The 8,800-nt window shown below is 42.6% G+C and overlaps 1 protein-coding gene across 4 annotated transcripts in view; it reads left to right on the top strand.

The window, feature by feature from the left end:
• The first annotated feature begins 2,548 nt into the window (after positions 1 to 2,548).
• ncor2 (nuclear receptor corepressor 2) overlaps positions 2,549 to 8,800 on the top strand; it is a 98,758-nt gene continuing 92,506 nt past the window's right edge. For all 4 annotated transcript variants that reach the window (XM_025010378.2, XM_037976649.1, XM_017435312.3 and 1 more), the window contains exon 1: positions 2,549 to 2,802. The gene's annotated coding sequence lies outside the window, so the exon portion shown is untranslated. The remainder of the gene's footprint in view (positions 2,803 to 8,800) is intronic.

The following is an 8,800-nucleotide window of genomic DNA, read 5'->3' as shown; positions in this document are numbered from 1 at the left end:
TAGGATTCGGAACGGGAAGCTTCAGTGAGAGCTGTTTTAATGATTCCCCTCCACTCTACCGCCACCGCCCCAATCTCTGTTCTGAAGGATCCTCCATCGCTCATCTTTTATTTCATAATTCTAATGACTGTCTGCAGCGCATCTGTCAACTCACGCCCTTTGAAAAATCTTCAAAGTCTGCTTGCGTGGTGCAGCCGCTCGCTGCGTTGCCTTTCATGTGGGCCCCGGACCTATTAAAACAGACCTCTCGAGGTATTTCAGCAACTTGTGGAAGAAATGCGTCAGGTGGACCCCCTTCCCTGTCTGAAGTGGGTCGCAAAGTGTATTCTTCCAGGTGTGAAACGCGTCCTTGTTTGATCTTGCGCATCCACTAGCTCCTGAGACGCTTACTTTGTCCATTAGACGAACACAGGTGTGGACATCAGCGCCGGCGGGTGAGCAAATAATTTTGGTTTCATCATCGAGCTGAAAAACCTAGCAGAGAGAAAGGGAATATATATTTATATTATCCAGGCGTACGCCTTTAGGTCCAGATACAAAACAGTTATCTTTCCTGCTCTGTGATGGCTGAATGAGGAGAGGGTGGTTCTACAGATGGTTTGAGGGGGTCTGCCAAACCACAGAGCTGAAAGAAAAACACGGGGGAAGGAAAACAATCCCATCTGACATCACAGGGAAAGCTGTCTCGGAGATATAGGTCAAGATATAGCCTGTCTGAAGCGTGCCAAACAGTTATGGCAAATACCAGCACTGGAGCCAAGTAAAATAGCACATAATTAACTTTATGGAGTATAAAATGGAGTAAATCTAATTGCTAAAACGTGTCAAACCCTGTCGAAGCGTTATGCGGCAGCAGATTTCTTTGTTCACTGACTATATGACAAATGTTTTTGTGTAAGAAAAACTTTCTGTGAAAGCAAAGTGGGGGGGCAGCATGGGTGATGATTTCACCAGCCTCTGGAGCTGTTTGAAGGTGGAAAAAAAGAGGGTTTCAGATCATTTACAGGGCACTGGCTTCAATAAAGTCATCAACTATCTGCACAGCATGAGGTGCTGTGATCTCCCCAAAAAGCTATCCTTCAATGTTAAGCCTGTGTATTCACAGCTTGTACTTCTCCGTGGGGATCAGGGAACACAGATGTAGACTTCCCGGAGAGTCGACGCTTGAGCTGACCCAGAGTTCAGGTCGGAGCAGATTTCGAGGTTGTTCTGGTATTCAGAGAGGGACAATACCCAAGACAAGCGTACAATATTTCTTACCCTTGCATCCGTCCACCTTCCGGACCAATCAGTCTTTCTTTGGGTCGGATTCAGTAAACCTCTGAAGGCGAATGGAGTCGCCTCTTAATGGTTACTCCAACTGGTTCTTGTCGGTGTGGAAAAGGAGTCGGTCCCCTTGGAGCTCCTCAAGGTTTTTCCAGACTTCTCGTCCAATCCAGCCAGGTGCGGGGTCAGACAGGGTCCTAGCAAACGTACTTCACTGCTTCTCTTTGCCAACTTAGCTCATGGTGATTCGAGAGAGGACGCAGAAGATCTTTGTGGAGATCTGCTGCATGGTCAGGGTCCCTCTTCATGACTAAAGTGGACTACCTTGCCGACAAGCAAAAGCTGCTGATCTTATGGTTACCTGTCATCCGGGAGCAATACCTCAACTCTTATAGCTTTCACCATAGACTCTTCCTATTTATTGCACAATGTAATTATCTCCTCCTGTGTTTATTCATACCTTGAACCAGTGGACAGGTTTCACTGAAAGTCTCACAAAGTAATCATTGGGTGTAAAACAAATCATTAACTTTGTGGAGTCAATCCGATTTTAGATGGCCACCACAGCCAGTTGGCTTTAGCAAACTCGGCCAATTTCACAGATATCGAGAGGGAAAATATTGTGCGGGAGTAGCTGAGGATCATTCCCAATACTTAGTTCGAGCGTTAACCAACGGCGCAAGCGTGACAATATTTTCAAGATTTGGCCAAAAATACCCAAACTCCATCATTCTTTAAGAAAAGCCTATCTTAGTTTGTAACTAACATGCAAGAAAGTACTTTATTTACATAATAGAGTCATGTCTTCTTTATTAGAGGGAACTAATATTGGCAAAAAAGTAGAGATGTGAGCCCTTTGGTTCTCCATGTGGGTGATTTCTTTTATTAAACGTGAACAGTGTCTTACAATAATTCATTAACTCTTTGACTCCGGCATTATTAAAACCTGCGTAGAATGTGACATAAACCCTGTATGTGTAAATTACACAGTCGCCTGATGAATGAATCCACCTCAGTGTATTGTGTTTAGAACATGGACAGGCTGATGATGACATTAAAAGGATGGCAGGAGTGTAGGAGACGTGCTAAACAAGATGAAAATGATCCAAAAGCCACATTTCCAGGGCCCTCGCGCGACAAGAGCAGACGCGAAACTCACAGCGCATTTGTTGTGGATAATGTGTGGTCCTTGGGCAAAGGAAGGAGGGGCGAGGACGGCACGTCGACCTATGGAGAGACAGGGAGGCGGTTCGAGCCCCGAGACGGTCTGAGCAGTAAGCGGTTCGAGTGAGAGGTGGGGGGGCGAGCAGCATCCACACAGCGCCGCGTAACGCAGGAACAGGCACGACGCCGCTGAAAAGCCGCCAGCGGAACCAGATGAGAACGAAAACACTTTCTTGTGGATTAATGCCGGGGTGAGACGTTCGGTCGGAGCGAGAGTGTCTGTGAGCGAGTCCGGGTCGACCGACGGGGGATCGGGACGTCGTCTGCTCTACGGTGTCGACACCGAATGGTCCCTCCTGCCCCTCCGCTAAGGTTAGTTAGCTTCAGCTGCTGTCTGCCCATTGGTTTTGTACAAGGGGGGCTCTGCTCTGTTGTTGGATGACGGGGTCCGACTATTCTTTGGAAAACAAACACACATAGCCGTGTTGACCTTTTCGGGTCCATACGTCGCCTTCCAGTCACGCAAACCCCGCCACAACTGAAATGTTAAAGTCTTAAAGTGTCTGGTTACTCGCGTAGTAACTGCATTCGCAGCTAGCTGACTATCCCGCTGCTGGGTAGTTATTTTATAAATCAGAAACACGTGCTACATGGCTAGGCTAAGCTAGCAGGTAGCTAACGGGCTAGCTGCCGAATAGCTAACGCTTTTGTTGTGGCGGGGTGGGGGGGAGTAAAAATAAACCCCGCAGTTGCCTCTGGCTTTTAATAAAACACCACATCGACACAGTAACGCGTGTACACGTCATAATCAGGTAATGTCAACTTTCTGCTTCGTCCTCCGGCGGGTTTGTTAGCTCTTTTGAGGTGCAGGGTTGCTAACTTGGCTGTGCACACAAAAAAGCGTCCACTTCGAGTTTGTAAACACCGCTTTTACTCGCCGTTGATTTATGGCGTTGATCGTCAATGATCAGTGACGTGAGCCGTCTCCTTATCGGACGGCTGGTGTGCTCTGACTTCTGCGACAGGGATTTGTTGTAAATTAGGGCGAACGAGCTGGAAGTGAACTGCGGCGTCAGGGTGAGTTAGCGGCAACGATCCGGTTATCTAATGATTGATTCGCTGCCAGCGATGTGACAGTGAAGTTGCTGGACTCGGGGCGGGTTTTTGAATCCCGGATTATTGGGGACATTTGAACTTTTCTTTACATCATCGACGAATCTCTCCTGACATCTGTCTTGTTGTGGTGTTAACTTCAGCTGCACAGTTTCTGCTCCAGTTCCTTTTCCCCCTCCTCTCTCCTCCCCCCTCACTTGTTGGTTGTCACTTTGCTCTCTCAGATGTTTTTTTTTTTTTAGGTACAGCACATCCTATTTTTTTGTTTTTTATTTTTGCACTGAGCACAGTTGTGTAAACTACCTGTCATGGCACTGACATTTACATTTTCGTCTGGAGGTTATAAACAGACATCTGCTGAGGGATTAGTATGTGCTGTTCCTGCGTAATTATGACTAAATGTCATGTTGGGACACACTTGATAGGGAGTTACCGTATAAAAATATTTACACAACATCACAACTGAGGTCGATGCCCGCTCTGAACTCTGTCCTTTATGTCACTGCTCCTAAATTATTATGTTTTACGTTGAGGGATTTCTTTACAAGGATATTGACAGGATTGGCATAATAGGTTTCGATTCTACCTATTTAAAGTTTAAGTCATCCATTACTGAGAAAACAGTGTGGCGGCATGTAACTAAACTGTAGTTGCCATTTGTTCACCCAGCACACACATTTGACGGGAGATAAATCGAAGCTTCCTCAGATCAGTGGAGGCAAATGAACTTGTGTTTTGTGGTAACAGATCTGTCAGCAGATTATTGTTTTAGGTAATGCTCTAATACACGCACACACACACACAGACAGAAAAACAACAACATTGCACTAGACTGTTCAGCTTTAACACATCCTGTTGCTGTTTGGCTCTTAAATGATTTTATTTAGGTTTGTAATTATTGGACATTTCACCTTTTTCCCCCCAAAACTCAAACTGCTCTCCTGATCACTCGGATAGGACAGGTGAAATGTTTTGCCCCGTTGAAACTGAATTGGAAGTCCCTTCGAGTGGGCACCAGTTGTGCTCCGGAAAGGGTGGAATTCCTCCAGATAAATCGAAAGGGTTACATTTATCTCTCCGTCACTTTTCCTTTATTTTAGAAATGCAGATTTTTCAGCTTTTCCAATGCAAAAAAAAAAAGTTGAACGTTTACATTTTTTTTGGAATCCTTCCTTTTTTGAAATCCTTCCAGCTGCTTGCACCTGTACTGAACCTGCCTCTAAGGCTGAAAGTTTATATATACGTTCTATTCGCAGAGCTTTTTAAACACATCAGCTTTTGTGTTGACACTGGCGTAACACAGAAATGATAAAACCTCTCATTTGACCTTGAGTTTAGGCTTTACTGATATGAAATTTTAATAAGAACATCAGAGAAGACCTTTCTGTTGACTTAATGCTTTAAATTGCCCTGTATGCACTTGTGTTATTAAATTGATAACACCCTAACAGTTGTAACAAGGAAGATGAAACCACAAAGTCAGATCATTTTCACTTTTCACCTAGTTTCTGTGATGGTTTTATAACAATTACAAGCATAGCACAGACTGATTTTTATTTATTTATTTTTTAAAAGCTGAAGCTGATTTGTGGAAACCTGTCTTATTGCTGTCATAATGTAAGATGCAAGAGAGTATAATTGCGTTCCTGGTTTGACTGATATCACATTATGATCTCGTTTAGGGTTTGAATGTTTCCGGTGTTGATTTTAAGCCCGCTTCTGAAAGATTCTCAGTTCAGATTGTTTGAAGTTTCGTGTTAATTTCACTTCAGCTGGTTGCTGTAACAGCTGTGTTTATTTTAGTGCTGAAAATTCACATGTCTTAAAAACAGGTTGGACAAAACACAAAGCGGAGGGGACACTTTGAGCCTTGGCTTGTCTCTTTACATGTGTTAATGAGTGGAAGTCTAATGACCTATAACTGAATGTAAGCCGTCTTTTCTTGATTGTACGTGCATTTACGCACATTTAGTAGGTTTGGTCTGCGTTTGAAGATGAGGGGACAGTGTAAAGTGGCTCCATTTTCGATTTAGGGGAAAACAACTGAAATAAAGTCATTGTATTGTAGTGAGGGCGTTTAGATGTCTCTATATTTTTATTTCCCTAAGCGTTTTAGGATTTTTCATTACTTGCAATAGATTAGAGGTGTGACTCTTTGCTGGTATTACATTTTGATTCCGTTTTAAATGAGCTGCTAACAGTTTGATGCAACCGTCTAAAGTTACGTTTGCCCTGATAGAAAGAAGTTGTCGGATCAGTCTAGGCTGAACCTTGCACACTAGTGGACTTGGCTTGGTGAGATTTTCTTTGTGGTGAACGTTACGTGTGATTCACCGTGGTTAAACATTTCATCCGAACTCTGCCAGTTTGTTGTTGTTCCTCAAATTGGTGACAAAGAGCCACTGAAGTACACACCGCGCCAAATCACTTCCAGTAGCGACACGCCCGCTGAAGATTAGCAGTTGCGTTGTTTTCTAGGATTGCAAAATGGGAAAGCTGGAGTTGTGACATGCTGTTTTGAAGAAGATGTTACTCATATTGGCTCATGCAGAACCAGCGCTGACCCTACATCTAGCTATGATTTTGCTTTCATCTTAAAAAAAAAAAACTTTAAAAATTGGGATGCTGTCTTCAAAAGGGTAGGGTTGGATATCTAAGTTCTGATTCTACATCTGTCCCAGTGTTTAGCTCAGAAAACGGCTAATGTATATTAATTATAATATTCATTTTTTGCATGTTTGCAAGACTTAATAACTTAGACTAGTTCCTGTAATTCAAAGAACAAGTCATATCTTGTTAACAAAAATATTATTTTTCTAACCCTTGTCTTTTATATCTTGACTACAAGAAGAGGCACCAGAAAAATCTGTTTTTCCTATGAAATAATGTTTCTAAAAGTTCTAACTGCATGACCTTTTTTTTGTCTGAACAACCACTACTTTATGCCCTAAAGAAAAATTTCGGTTTTGAATTTGTTGTATAGATAAATGCTTTTATTACCTCGATTCTTCATTCTTTAAAGATCAGCCTTCGAGGAGGAAACTGTTTGACTTAATTTAAATCCCTGATAAAATCAAGAGCATTACTGATTACTCAAACGCGGAGCTGTTAAGGAGACCATTTGCAGCTATCAGCACTTTCTGTGCTCCGAAAACACATTAATTAAAAACCGCACATTCCTTTTGTTTGCATGTGGTGGTGTGTGGCATTAGCCGGTTGGTTGTATATTATACATAAGACATTCTGTTTTGATATCCCCTGATAGGAAGAGAGGTTGCTATTAAAAGCAGTCACCCATATTCAGAGTAAATAAATGAGAGCCAAACACCAGCTTAGCTTAGATTAGATACAGCTCTGTGGTAAGTGATTTACTCGACTCTGTTACGCAATGCAGATGACAGCACGTTATAGGACATCACTCTCGTTTGTGTTTAGGCTCCAGCTTTGGGGGCCCGTTTATCTCTGATTAGCCCGTGCTCTCCAGCAGGAATGTGCGTTAGAGCATATTTCTTTTACATATTAAAGCGCGTTGGTAGCGGGAGCCAAGGGCATGTGCTTCAGGGCTGTTGATCTCGCTGAGAAAATATGGGCGACAGTGGAAAATCATGAAGGCTCAATTACAAGCTCTGGTTTCCGTGTTGCAGGATCAAGCACTTGTCCTGACATGTCGACTTAATCAATCACAGTTCAGTTTAGCTCTCGAAATGCATTTGAACATCAAGCTGGTGGCTTTAGATCTGCTCTGGTTTATCTAATGAATCACTAGTCCACCCTCGCCTCTCTGTTATTCAGCTGGTGTTCATCGTTCAACCTTGTGTATCAAATTGAAGTTGGTGTAATAACATTGGCATGTCTACGGGGCATTAAATGCCTGGCAGTGTACGCACACGCACACAGTCACAATATACACACTCTGGCACCCTCTCAAGCATAAATGGCAGATCTGTGATGCGGCTATCATGACAAACGGAGGCACTCGGGTTGCACGCTTGCCATACAGAAGAACATTTCAAAGCTGTTGAATAATTAAGTAGCAGTGCGGAGGAAGTAGGTCACTTCAATAGGCGAATGCAGCCCTCAGTTTTATTTCTTGGTGCTCAGAAATGGAGAGCTGAATGTCAGGGGGCATTTAACAAGAGCACAAACAGATAAAAAAGGTGAAATACTTGAGATCTTTATAGAGTTAGTTCCAAAAGTACTTAGACGGTAAAAGAAAAAAAAAAAGAACTGTGTGCTACTGCAGTAGATTTGACATTAAATAACAAGATAATCAGTGTGCACTATTTAATAATTAAAGGTCACATATTTTGCAAATGCTGTTTAATAGTCCTGCTGTTAATTTAGAGGGAAAACGTATGTTGTGTAAATTGGCACACAAACAGCCACTCCTTCAAGCTCCCTTAGACAAAACCGCTTCCTTGTTTTTACAAGTTACGAGAAATTTGAATTAGTTTCTGTGTCCCAAACTAAATTAGCAAGGTGTCACGGTAAAAACGTTGTCGTGCCAAACCGCTGCCGCTTCTGCACTGATCTGCGCAGATTGTAAAGTTGCCAAATAAATCTAGACACAAATACTAATTGATACAAAAAAAAAGTAAATGATTATATACTGAGGATGCCATTGCAACACTGAGGGGATTGTCCTTGACATAGTAACATTGTTTTTTTTTATCATTCTAATCTTTATCAGAGCTATAGATTGGGATCAAGTTGACATTTTGCATCAATGTGACTTGGAAATGTAAGGTCATGCTTCTCAATTGTCACATACATAAGATGGCGGTTATAAATGACGATTACAACACACTAAGAGAGGGAACAAGTCTGTGTGTACTTGATCATGTCGCTCGTCTGAGTGAAAGAGGGAGGCTGGCAATTTCTTAACAAAGACAATTTTAAAGTGAAGTAAATGGAGTATATTAGGACAACGGCCTGAATCATCTAACTGTATAAAAACAAAATACTCTGCTGTGGGCCTGTTGGAAAACTGAAGCAGCTCGCACAGTAGCTCAGCATCACAACAATTTTGTGCAGATGTTTCTGGTTAAAATGGCACTCATTGAAAAGACAATCATTTTTGATAATAAGGCCAAAGAGCAGATGCAGGTTCTATTTCATCCCTACTGACCGCCAGAGGGCGGTGCTGAAAGCACTGAATGTTCCCTTCGCGCATGCGCAGTTCGAGTAATAGTATCAACAGAGTCACACTTGTGACACATCGGATGATCAATCAGAGGCTATATAGCCTGACGTCATC

Source organism: Kryptolebias marmoratus, linkage group LG1 (assembly GCF_001649575.2).
Source record: "Kryptolebias marmoratus isolate JLee-2015 linkage group LG1, ASM164957v2, whole genome shotgun sequence".
NCBI lineage: Eukaryota > Metazoa > Chordata > Actinopteri > Cyprinodontiformes > Rivulidae > Kryptolebias > Kryptolebias marmoratus.
This window is presented reverse-complemented; position numbering and strand designations above follow the sequence as displayed.